The sequence below is a fragment of the Lissotriton helveticus genome, chromosome 9, assembly GCF_964261635.1.
Source record: "Lissotriton helveticus chromosome 9, aLisHel1.1, whole genome shotgun sequence".
NCBI classification, from domain to species: domain Eukaryota; kingdom Metazoa; phylum Chordata; class Amphibia; order Caudata; family Salamandridae; genus Lissotriton; species Lissotriton helveticus.
The window spans coordinates 1,261,304,378-1,261,317,767 of record NC_136070.1 but is presented as its reverse complement, the minus strand read 5'-3'; the positions used below and the strand labels follow the sequence as shown (position 1 = coordinate 1,261,317,767).

At 41.3% G+C, this 13,390-nt stretch overlaps 1 protein-coding gene across 6 annotated transcripts in view; it reads left to right on the top strand.

The window, feature by feature from the left end:
• QRICH1 (glutamine rich 1) overlaps positions 1-13,390 on the top strand; it is a 190,136-nt gene that overhangs the window by 14,139 nt on the left and 162,607 nt on the right. For 2 of the 6 annotated variants that reach the window (XM_078661808.1, XM_078661806.1), the window contains exon 1: positions 12,853-12,960. The exons of 3 other annotated variants lie outside the window; for them this stretch is intronic. The gene's annotated coding sequence lies outside the window, so the exon portion shown is untranslated. Of the gene's footprint in view, positions 1-12,852; positions 12,961-13,390 lie in introns of those variants that run through there. One more of the 6 variants, XM_078661805.1, reaches the window with a different exon arrangement.

Below are 13,390 nucleotides of genomic sequence, written 5' to 3'. Positions count from 1 at the left end.
GTTTCACAAACTATGTAAGCATGTCCAGAGAGTGAAAACATTCCTTCTCATTGAATCACAGAAGGTTTGGCTTCCCAACTGCTGATGTCAGTTCATGAACATGATGTCTTCACAGCCAATCAATTCTTGTTATCAGTTCACAAACCTAATGGCCGAGTAATGCCAAGGTTAGCTTTCTCAAGTCTGGATTGTTGGTGTTTTTAAACGCAATTATCTAAAAAAAATACTGAACAAGTTTACACCAAACCACACCAAGGATGTGTTCTGGCACAACGCATGTCTTATGCAAATTCTGGTATACATTGCTCAATTAATATTTGCTCTAGAAAAAAGCAAAACTTGTCTGTGAGATTTAGCATGCATATCGCCAAATTGCTTTCTTTAATAACCCCTTCAAAAATATGTTACATTTCGGAAATATAGCCCTGAGGTAACATAACAAGTAATCTACCAAATTTGGTGCAGATTTATAAAGAGACCCACATGTTATTACAAAATAATGATATTGTGTTTCCTGTGGATTCAGTTTAGAACCCATACTTACAGAAGAGCTGCAAATGAATAATTATCTTGAAAGAATCATGTAAACAGCTTAGGGTTAATTGTTCTGATTCACCAAAGTGCAATTAGAAAAGTCAGAAATGTACCTAGGCAGCTATACGCCCACGTTTAGAAGATCATTTTGACTTTTAAGGATTTTGAAAAAATTATAGGCATACTTTCGGGTTTTCCCTTTGAAAAAATGCCTTCCCCTACAACCATATCATTTTTGCCCCCTCTTTAGAAACCCCAAAACATTTACTCCTGCCCATGACAGGCATAAATCCATACATGTTTTCTTGGTGGGAAAATGCATTTCCAAAATGCTTGCACCCCTTACAGATTGGCAAGTTTTTGGGTTTTCTCCAATTAATGTAGCTGGTACTACCTAGGAACAAAGATAAATCACCCCATGCGCACATATCCTCGTATGGAAATTCCACCATATTGGGGGCATTTTTATGAAATTAAATTGCTTTTGCAAAGGAAAATTTCCACCATTTCTTTTTTTGTGAACCAAGATTGAGATTTTGCCCTTGCCAATGCCTTTATTTAGTACCTGTGTTTGAGTTAGATGTGCAAGTACTTTTGTGTACCTGGCTTAGTGATGAGAAGTCATACAAAGTATCTCAGTTGTAGGAGTGGGCAGGAAAGATGCTGTTCTGATTGCATGATAAGCAGTTTCAAGCTGCGAGATCCCCAAATCAGGGTTATTGGACAAGAGGCCATTTCTGTTTTTTCTGACTTTTCAGTCAACACTTTCTTGGTGATTGGTAAAGACATTGGTGACTGAGGTGTCAAGACCGAAGCAACTTACAGAAAATGCTCACTGCTATATAAGAGCATGTCCCCTTTACTTGTGCAGGTCCCTGGTGAAGAGAAAAGCAGAAAGGTGGAGCCTAAACCATATATGCAAGTGCATGAAGCACAATATGACATTGTCAATGTTGAGGAATGGTAGGGCAAATCAACATCTTCAACAATAATAACAATTAGAATATGATACATAATGCTCACACTCTCTTTGCAAAAAGCTGTCTACTTTTGTTATCACAGTCTAGATGTGACACCAGTAGTCACATGTAATAAGAAAATTAGATAGTCGTTTAACAGTAATAACGTATTACAGGTAAGATAAGTGTGCTAGAGCCATCAGATAGAATGAAAGTAGGTTTCATAGCAGAATTACAATTTTTCACTATAGATTCTGTATTCTATGAATTTGCAAGCATACTCATTCGTAGGCAGGAGCTCAACACCAAAAATGTTCCTTTTTCATGAAAGGGCAATGGTGTGACCCTATATCATAATTAATGAAACACACAATACGATAGTGAAAGTCACCTTAATGTTCTACAACCTCTTTATGTTCACAGAACTCCTCAGTGACGAGCAATATCCTTATAATGTATGTCAAAGGGATCTTTATACCATACATTCTAAAAACAAGCATTTACAATGCATAAGGTCTCGCATTATTAAAGTTTGAGCTATTGGCATTGTAAATGACAATGCCTTTTATTGATTTGTTTTTAAAACCTGCAATCGGTGCATAAACACGCACTTTGAACGTATAGTCCTTGCTTACGATGAGCAAGACTGGCAGTAAAAGAGACTGCCACCCTTGCTTACCATAAGCATGGACTATAAGTACAAAGTGCTTGTTTACGCACTGATGCAAATGAATAAAAGGCATTGTCATTTACAATACCAATAGCTCAAACTTTAATAATGCGAGACCTAATGCATTTCAAATCCTTGTTTCTTTTCCCATGGTTCGATATAAACATATACATCCTGCTTGTGATTTTAGTTGCTGGAAGCATTATGCTTGCTCATAGACAAACAGGCCAATGACAACCATTCAGCCTCAACATTCCAGCTGTCCCACTTCTGAAGCTACAACTTTGTGAACATTGCTTTTTAGGCCTCGCTTGACCGTGGTGTTGTCGGTCTTTTATGTGATCAGCGGCAAAAGATCTTTAAGAAGCAGTATTGAGCTATTGAGGGCCATTTAGTGTTCCATAAGGGCTGCCATGTGGCCCCCTCCTTTCTTTGTTTTCCCCGGGGAGGAAACTGTCCAACTGTTCTTTTTGTATACAGTTGCATTTGTGTTACTGTGTGCCTGGTGGTTGCCTTGTAAGAATACTTATGCTCCGTACAGTAGGCCTGAGATGGTTATGGTCATAAGCCAATGATAACGGCTATAGGCTTGCTTGATATACAAGGAAATGCTATGCCAATACCAAAGATCTGGCCTGTCTATTATGAAAAGTCATTACAAAGGCAGTTAGTCTGGCTTATTTATTGTGAAAAGCATATGGTAAAGTCAATAGTCCTCTAACAGTGGATCATTATCCTATTACGTTACAAGCCATAGAAAGGTATTGTTTGCATGTAATCTCTATTACCATAGTAGGGAAGGGTTTTGGTATTGGTCACCCACTCTGAGAAACCTTGGGAGTAGAATGTAATTGTGATAATTGATTCTTGTTATGTCCTATTGAGCGAGACAGTATATGTTTTGGCCAACTTTAGTTTTGTACATTTTTTAAATAACCATCTTTATTGGCATTTTACTGGTTCTTCCAATACTGTGTTAACACAATTATAATAACTTATATGCCAGTTATATCAAAAAGTAACTCTCCCACCCCCTTTGTGTCTTAATGTCCTTTACCTGTGCTCTCTACTAAAACTCAGTAAGCAGCATCCTGAATGCAGTACGTTTTATCCAGCTTCAGAACTGTAGTTTTGTACATATATGTAGTTTTATTTAAGTATGCCTGAAGTGAGCATGGAATATTTGCAGTGTCGGAATCCTGCTTAGGCCACCTTAAAAGAGAGTATTTTGCTTTGTTGACTTAAATTGTGTGTGACTGATTGTATACTGATGGTTGCTTTGTGGGAAAGCTAAATCTTAGTACAGGAGGCCTGCGATTGTTATGGTGATTAGCCAACGATGATCGCTGGAGCCCTGATTGGTTCAATAGGTAAAAAAAAATTCCCATTCCATAGGTCTGATCAGTTTCTTTATGAACAATTGTGATAAATGCAATTGAGTTTACATAATTGTGAAAAGCATATGGTAAATAGGGTAGGTTGTTTTTCTGTAGTAATACCTACTGATATTTTGTTGCATGAAATGTCAGATTACGTTTGTAGAGAAGGACCTTGGTATTGGTTACCACCTCTGGAAAATGCTAGAAATTCAATATTCATATTTATGTGTGTGTGTGTGTGTGTATGTATGTGTGATATATATATATATATATATATATATATATATATATATATATATATATATATATATATATATATATTACCTACTGGCGGTCGCCAGTAGGTATATATAGTTAGGATTTTTTCTCTATGGGATTTTTGAAAATTCTATGTCTAATAACTTTGGCGTTTGTGGACGGAATTGGCTGAAATTTTCAGGAAAATGGCACATTTTGTTTCTGAGCAGCCCCTGAAAATTTTGGGGGGGTTCGTCAAGGGGGGGCCGAGAAAAAAGGGGGGTCCCAAAACGCGTTTTTCCCATGTTAATTTCCATAGGGCGGTTGGCCTCACTTTTAGCCCGAACGGCTGAATGGATTTGCACGAAACTTGGCAAAATTGTAGGGACTGGTAGCCCGATGTGCCTTTTGTAGGTCTCAATATATGTGCTGCAGTGGATTTTGAGAAATTAACGTTTAAAAAAAGATATATATCTGTAACAGCGGACTGGGCAGCGGCCCAGGACGCGGACTTTTCGCGCAACGGAGCTTTGTGAAGCGAAGCTGATTGGTTCTCCGGCGTCTGTCAACATTCCAAACAGTCCGTAGCGGCCGCCATCTTGTCTCTCGGTAGGATCGAGAGACAAGAGGAGGTCAAAACAAAGGGGGAAATAACTATAAGGGGGCATAGTAGATCCTCGCTGACCCCCTAGGTTTGATGTGGAGGTTTTAAAAGGGCCCCGCGGGGCAAAAAAAAAAAATAATAATAATAATCGAACGGCTGAATGGATTTGCACGAAACTTGGCAAAATATTAGGGACTGGTAGCCCGATGTGCCTTTGCTAGGTCTCAATATATGTGCTCCAGTGGATTTTGAGAAATTAACGTTCAAAAAAAGATATATATCTGTAACAGCGCTCCGCTTCGCGTAACGGAGGTTTGCGAAGCTGATTGGTCATTCTGTCACTGGGCTATAGTTGGGCTACATCTGGCTGATATTTGGGCTACATTTGTTTTTTTGTGTGTCTGGCGGCCATCTTTGGGCTACATTGGGCTACATTGGGCTTCATTGGGCTACATTCGGCTAATTAGCAAATAGCTCATCGCAAACTAGGAATGGTAAAGAATCGCTATTTATTCCTTAAAGTTCGCTATTTAGGAAATGCAAAAAACTTTGATGATACATATGGCGGTTCATCTCTAACAAGATAAGAAGCATAGGGATACATTTATGATGACTGGCGCATCACCAGGGATGTGTTAGTCATTCTGTGCCGCTGTTCCGTCACCTATGGTGTGCTGCATTTACAACGCGGCGCATCATGGGGCAAAAACAGCACAGATGCGTGATGTATCTGTGCCGTAAAGGTGGCGCATTGCTGGAGTTGTATCGCAAGTGTGATGAAGCTCCAGCAAGGGTCGGGGGTGCCCCTGTCGCAGGGTTTCTGTTCTCACACAGAACTGTGGACAGAGGATTGGAACCTCGGCGAATGCATTGCTGGAGTTGTATCGCAAGTGTGATGAAGCTCCAGCAAGGGTCGGGGGTGCCCCTGTCGCAGGGTTTCTGTTCTCACACAGAACTGTGGACAGAGGATTGGAACCTCGGCGAATTAGGGTGTCCCAAAACTCACGTTAGTAATCAAACTCCTTAGCAAGCTAGGTACAGTGTCACATTGGATATAACAAACTCTCAATGTTTAGACAATCCAGAATATGAACTTATAGTACCTCAGGATACGTGGAACTCATGAACAGTCGGTCGTTATAGATTTCTTAGAAATCAGAACATGGAGTTAACCCTTTAAGTGCTGCCGTCGGCCAACGGTCGTCACGGGCACTACCTCCCCAGTGCTGCGTGCGACCGCTGGACGTCCAGTTCAGCACTGGATAATGGACAGCGCAGCACTGGGGAGGTTTATTTACGAAGCTCCTAAGGTGTTAAGAAGAACAGATGTGTATTTGAAATGTTTATTTACTAATGCCGTCTTCTCAGGCGTAGTACCTTAGATAATAAAAGTACACATATTATCAGTAGCAAAATTACCAGCATAGTTACTAGTACATAAAAGGTGAATGGTGATAGTATGTTAACATGCTGTAAATGAATAAGAGTTAGCAACACTTATAAGCAGCCGCGGGCCGTGGAGGGAGTTACGGTGAGGCAGGGAGGCGGGGAGGGGGAGAAGCAGGGTGGAGAATACAAGTACACATATTATCAGTAGCAAAATTACCAGCATAGTTACTAGTACATAAAAAGCGAATGGTGACAGTATGTTAACATGCTGTAAATGAATAAGAGTTAGCAACACTTATAAGCAGCCGCGGGCCGTGGAGGGAGTTACGGTGGGGCAGGGAGGCGGGGAGGGGGAGGGGCAAGGTAGAGAGGGCTCCACCCTGCTTCTCCCCCTCCCCGCCTCCCTGCCCCATCGTAACTCCCTCCACGGCCCGCGGCTGCTTATATCTCACCCTCCCTAATACACATATTATATTATTTGCTAAGAAGGTCTCTTTGTGTTGGTTTAGGGCGTGCCCATACTTTAGTGTCTTAGATTTGAAGGAATCACATCAGCATACACCAGCTCTCTCTTCATGTGAACCGCATCAACTGTTGTGTATGTGTGTTCGGCAAAGCAATATAAAACCCGCCTCATGCCCAGAATTGGCAGAAGTTGCACTTATGTTATGAGTATGAAGTCGTGGAGATCAGACCTCATAACAATTCTGTATCGTGTTGTTCTTGAAACTTTAGCACTTGCTGTACAGATATAGTTTAACAAGTAAAGCAGATAGTAGACCAATAACATATTATTCTCATGTAAACCACGATGAACTACTAGGTGGAAAGCTAAAGCAACAACTAAGTGTCTTGTGCAGAAGTTGCAAAAAAGGAAAAATGGCGTTTAAACCGGTAATGAGCCCATGCTAACTTAACACGGTGTAAAGATATCCAGGACCTAGATGACACCTCCCCATGATCCGGAAACGAACTGAATAAGATAATAGAAGTGCCATCTCATGAGAGCAGATTGCAAGTTTATATGTGGACGGTCCGCAAGGTAAAGCATTAAAAACTAGGAAAATGTAATGCTAAAGAAAAATAAAACAGCCAAGTACTTTATCGAGTCTTAAGCCAATAGGCAAGGTAAATAATAAAAACTTGACAAATAAGTCAATGAATTGTCAATGAAATGCTAGTACTCAGCATATCAAACATGAAAAAGGTCTATGACATAACTGTGTATGCAAAATAAGCTGCAACAGCCTCCAATAGGAAGTCACCGTCTTCATCCGAAAACAGTTCAGCCATCCAATTTAAAAGCGGAAAAGAACATACGTGCTCTCCCAGCACCGGATCCTCTATCACCATCAGAGGACAGCTCGGTGGGTTTTCAAGAAAGCTCTGTTCCAAGAAAGACTGTGCTGCCGCCAGTAAATTCCAGGGACCAAGTAGTCCATGCATCAATGCCAAAGCCATAATCCTTTCGCCAGGACAAACCAACTCGTGAGTAATGATAGGAGTCATCAGCTGATTAAAGTCGACGTCAGGAGAAACCGGTCCGCAGAGACACAAATCAATGGCCCAATCGAAATCACAGGTCAGGCAGTGAAATACAGGCTGGACACAGGTGAAGTAGGAGAATCGAAAAGATAATCCATATGCCGTGCTTAATATCGCCAACGGCATTGTGCCATAATATTCTAGCATGCGATTGCGGAACAGTGTCAGCAGCTGCAGGGTGGGAGGTTGCATAGGAGGGACATCCATATTTAAAAATGTAAAAAAGCACAAGAGCGTCCGCTGGTAATGCAAGTAAAAATGCCAATCCACGAACCAGAGTGGAGAAAATGGAATGAAAGGAAGCAGGGATGACTCCAAAGATTTTCTCAAATGAAGTCACGAGACCACTGGTAACAACTTTAAAAAAGTGCGCCAGGGACTTTGTGGAGGATGCGTTCAAGATAGTCGGAAACATGTTGCTGAAATTGAAAGGCAAATCTTAATTGAAAAGGGTGTGCACCTCTGTACGGGTGTTCGCTATGTGAAGTACGAAAGTTTCACGGGCCGAACTCAAGGCCACCTCTCTCTGAGACAAAAGAGCTCTTATTCTTGCCATGCCGTTGAAACGTGTCCCAAGGTTGGTATTTGTGGCCAGATCGAAAACTCCCTATGTTCATGTGTGGGAGGAAATAGAACATTTCTGCAGCAAATAACCCGTTCACTTACTGTTACGATAAAAGGAATACTTTTAATTAACTCAGAACAATCTTCATTATTGAGCATCAAATAACTACCATTTTCCAACAACTTGAACGTGGGGATGATAGCAGGAACTGGCGTGCCTTGCAACACGCAAGCCATATTTGGTCGGTGTTTGTTGCATGAACCGTGTAACTGTATGTGCCTACACATTAGTGAATGATCTGGCGTCTCAGTGCATTCCTCTCCATTCAGATAAACTTCTTGATCATCTTTGAAACATCTGTATGTGTATGGAAGCGACCAGACCTCATGAAGAAAAGCACTACCTAAAGGTTCATAACGAACTATTGGTATATATTTCATACAATTTGAAAACTTATATAAAGCAAAAGGCAGCGTTATTAAACCGTGGATAAGGCATGTTGCCAAAAAACCCGCAATCCTCTGCTGATGATGTCACTGAGCATGTCATGAATGATGTAATATGTGACATCATCAGCAGTGGATTACGGGTAATAGTATCTCTAGTTTACTCCCCTATAGCTGTCTTTCTTTTAACATAAGTGTCTGTTTCCTTCCCTTATACTTACTGTTTTTGGTTCGCTTCCGGTTCGCGTACCGGCGAGCGAACTGGGAAGCGAACTAAGAGAAATAGAGGTTGGCACAGTTCCAAATATTGTACCAATTTTTTAATAACGGGGAGGTAGTTCTGAAAAGAACTTTTTTTTTATTTTTCTGAACATTTTTTTACTGTTTTTGAATTTTTCGGAACAGTTTTATATTTTTTTGGGTTTTTCTTGGAGGGGGCAATGAAAACGATTCATTGTAAAGGGCTCAACAGGAGCAACAAAACAAAAAAAAGAAGTATTTATTATTTTGGGCGTTTCGTACAAACTTGCATATGATAGTCAATAGCTCTGTTGATCAGAGTGATGCTTTTTTCTCCGTAGGAAATGAATCCATCGCAAAATACGCAGATGTGTTTTACATCACCAAATCTCATTTGTATATTTGGCACCATCTCCCTGCCCTCTGGTCCCATTACTTCCGGTACAACAGATCTTCTGGCCATAATAGGGAGATTATCTAGGTCGTTCCGAAACTGTGCAGCACTGTAGTTGTTAGGATGCCACCTAGTCATATGGCGATGCATTGTGTAGTTTCCGAAACTGTATTTTTTGTCGGTCCCTCTGGACAGTCTATCTTGACATATAAGGCAAGTTACGTATCTTGCATTTACTTTTTTCTGACCTTTGGGAATTTTAAAAAATTGCCAAATGAAGTTTTCTTTCCGGTGAGACGTCCTGGGCTGCTCAGGCAAAAACTGCCTCTCTTCGTGCTCGTCCTCCTGTTCCTCTTCTTCTTCTTCTTGTTGAATTATAACTTGAGCAGGTGGTCCACTCTTCCTTGGATGTGGTGGAGGTGGTGGGGAAGCACCAGCTGAAGCTACTAAAGAAGCCATTGCTCAGTGATCACAAAGGGTCTTTCTCTCACAATGATGAAAGTCAGAGTGAGGAAAGAAGGAGGGATTTTCATCATTTGGGAAAAACAAGAGTTCTCAACCAATCAAAAGTGTTCATTTTAGATTATATGACCTAGTCTTACATCATTAGGAAACCAAAAGTGAAATGAACCAATGAAAAGTGTTATTACCAAGTCACATGACTTGCTGTGTTTACGTTAAGCGCTTTGCAGGGCCTCCCGGTTTGCTTCCAGAAACCTGCGCTTTGCGACTCGCTTCGCGTACCAGTTCGCTAACGTAGTACGTCATATGACGTATCACGCGACAACGTGAAACGTCATGCGGACGGGAGGCGTCACGATGTTGTTTTGTAACGCGGCACTTGCGGTAAAGAAACGTTTACCGGCTCGCGGTCTATTTCGCGGCATCAAGGTCAGCTAACGGGAAGCTTCCCGATTTGCGAAGCGGGAACGAAGAAAAAAAAATATTTAAAAAAAAAATTATTCATAAACATATAAAATATATTTTTGGATTTAAAGAAGAATAAATTTTACAGCTACAGATATTAGCTGTTAAAAAACCAATGAAATTCACAGAAAAAACCATAGGTTATGGACCATATATAGTTAGGAATTAGCATTTACAAAACCTTGAAAATTCACTGAAAAAACCATAGGTTATAGACCATATATAGTTAGGAATTAGCATTTACAAAACCTTGAAAATTCACTGAAAAAACCATAGGTTATAGACCATATATAGTTAGGAATTAGCATTTAAAAAACCTTATTTTACTCACACAAAACCATTGAAATTCCATATATAGTTAGTTGCACTAACTATATATCGCGCACCCGCAATCCACTGCTGATCATGTCACATATTACATCATTCATGACATGGTCAGTGACATCACTGATGACATCACTGATGACATCTCAAATGACATCACTGATGACATCACTGATGACATCTCAAATGACATCACTGATGACATCTCAAATGACATCTCAAATGACATCACTGATGACATCTCATTTGACATTACTGATCACATCACTGATGACATCATTCATGTGATAATACGATAAACCTCTTCAGACTCTAATATAACCTTAGATACACTCAGTGTAAACAGACACTCATAGACTGTCACTCATCCATGGAGTTACTCAGACACTTAGTCAGTCATGCAAAGAATCAATCACACCTCCATTTCCTCAACTATACAGTTATACACACCTTACTTATTCAAACATATACTAAAACATATTTACTCACTTATACAATCCTGGATACAAGTTCACAATGATCCATACAGCCACTCACACATTCACTGGCTCTTATGCACAGTTATTTATATATGGTAACTCTCACATGTACTGTGTTTTACATATGTACTTACTTTGACATGTAGCACTGAGATATCCATTCACTCACCAATACACTCATGCACACAGTCAACCGCCCATACAGCTGTTTCCACATGCACTTTTGAACCCATACATCCAGTCAATCAACTGCTCACACATCTATGCAGAGAGTCATACACCTCCCAGCCACCCACACACACACACTCAGTCTCCCATACAAATGCTTGGGCAACCAATCAATAACCCATACAGTTAATCATATAGCTAATGATCAACACATGCAGCAGTTTACAGAACAACAGACATAATGATGCACAAATTAAGACAGTTTAGTCACTAACCCATGCACTCAGTGAGACACATTTAATCAGTCACTCATACAGTCAGCCATGCCCCTACTAAATCCTTCATCAAGACACTTATACATCCATTCATTCTTCAATATGTAAGACATATTTTAACTTTACAGAATTATACAGTCACTGGATGACTTCATCAGTGATCTCATCAGTGATGTAATTTGAGATGTCATCAGTGATGTCATCAGTGATGTCACTGACCATGTCATGAATGATGTAATATGTGACATGATCAGCAGTGGATTGCGGGTGCGCGATATATAGTTAGTGCAACTAACTATATATGGAATTTCAATGGTTTTGTGTGAGTAAAATAAGGTTTTTTAAATGCTAATTCCTAACTATATATGGTCTATAACCTATGGTTTTTTCAGTGAATATATATATATATATATATATATATATATATATATATATATATATATATATATATATATACACATATTATGCACATACACATTATATGTATATATGTATTACATGTATGTAAATACCTAGAGGTCCTGTGGCACACCGTCTGTTCTATCATTGGTCCGTCTGTCATTTACGTTCTGTGTCCATCCATGACTGCGAACTTCATGGGATAATGGTTCAGTCCACATCAGTCATTGGTCTCTTGCCCTGCGAATGACAGCGTTTTCTGTACACATGTCCATCCACTTGAAAATGACATGGCTGTGGTTGGCCACTTTGTCTTCTTTCATTTTCTGTTTTCTCCTTTTTATACCTCCCTTTTCATTTCTTTTCATCTCCCCTTTTTTCATTGTTTTCTTAATAGCATACTACACCTTTTTAGGTAGTGGTAAAGGGTCTCTTGGTTGCCGGTCATTTGGCATTCATTGTGCCACATCCCAAGTGGCTGCTTCCTCTAAACCAGGAGACCATTATGAAGGGCTGTTTTACATACTGTATAATTATTTCACCATATTCCAAGTTGACCAAAACATTGTTTTAAATGTTTATGTGGCAGTTATGTTGGAACTTTAAAACATCGATAGACTATTCTTTGCAGTACCTCTGAAAGACGGACAACCCTGCTGTTAATTTAGTTTTGCAGGCAGATTCCCCCTATGTATGTCTAGACAGCAGCATATGTTCTTTCCTCGACATGTTTTATTTTAATTTATCATGCATATGTTGCTGGGTTTGTGGGAGCATTCATTGGATTTGTGTCCGAGGGTAATTGTAAGAATGAGTCAATGGATAGATATCTGCATACATGATCGCAAAGATGAGAGAGCGCTTTTTCGATGGTATTGAGAGCCTACATTCATAAATGACAATAAAGGCACTTCCATTTGTAAGCTAGTCCTATGTGTTTGCCAGTACTTGCTCTGAGCAAGCAGTGGGTGCATAAATTGTAAACGAGCATTAGAATCTTGGATCTGAATGATGCTGCAGTTTTAGATAATCTTTAAAAGTCTGTGCAGAATGTTGTGCCCTGGCTGCATTGTGGGCTTGGCTTGTTTTCACTATGTACGTGATTGGCGTGTATTTCTTGTTTTCTACGCTCGGTTGGGGTTGTTTTTCGGGTCTAATGGCTGCGCTGTAGGCGCTGATTGTCTGTTCTCTCTTTCCATGGACGGCCGGTCTAGCTCAGGGCTGCGTTGCCGAGCGTTGTCTGTCATCGCTTTCCATGATGGCGTCTGTTTGTTGGTAGGCGGGGCTTGGCCGGGGCAGGGCCGCGCGCCGCTGACAGTGAATGAGTGACGTCGCCTCGCGCCCCGTCCTTTCTTCTCGTCGCGCGCCACCCCTGGAATGCTCTTAAAGGGCGCGGATGCGGCCGGGCGGGCGGCCCCCTCCGGAGGTAGGGCAGCTGGCACGGCCGGGCAGCATTGCACGGGGAGGGGCCCTGCTGCGAAGGTGGCTCCCCGCCCCCTCCCAGAGAGGCGGCCATTGTCCGGCGGGCGCGCGCAGCAGCGGGGGCACGCGCTCCTGGGACTCCGGGTACCACAGTGACAGCTGTGGAGAGGGAGGGAGGGGGGTATGGTATGGCTTCCATAGGCGCTGCAAGGGATGCATCTGCCGCCGCCCACACCACTGCAAGCAGGGCCTCCCACAGAGGAGCTTTATCGAGAGTCTGTGGTCCCTGCAGAGAATACCATGCCCCTCCACCTGAACACCCCGGGGGGCAGGCACCTGCAGGGAAGAATATGAGCATCATGGAAAGCGCCCCCGCCCTTTAACAGGGAAGAGGACGCCTCTCTACCCCTCAGGAACACAGTTGAAAGGACATG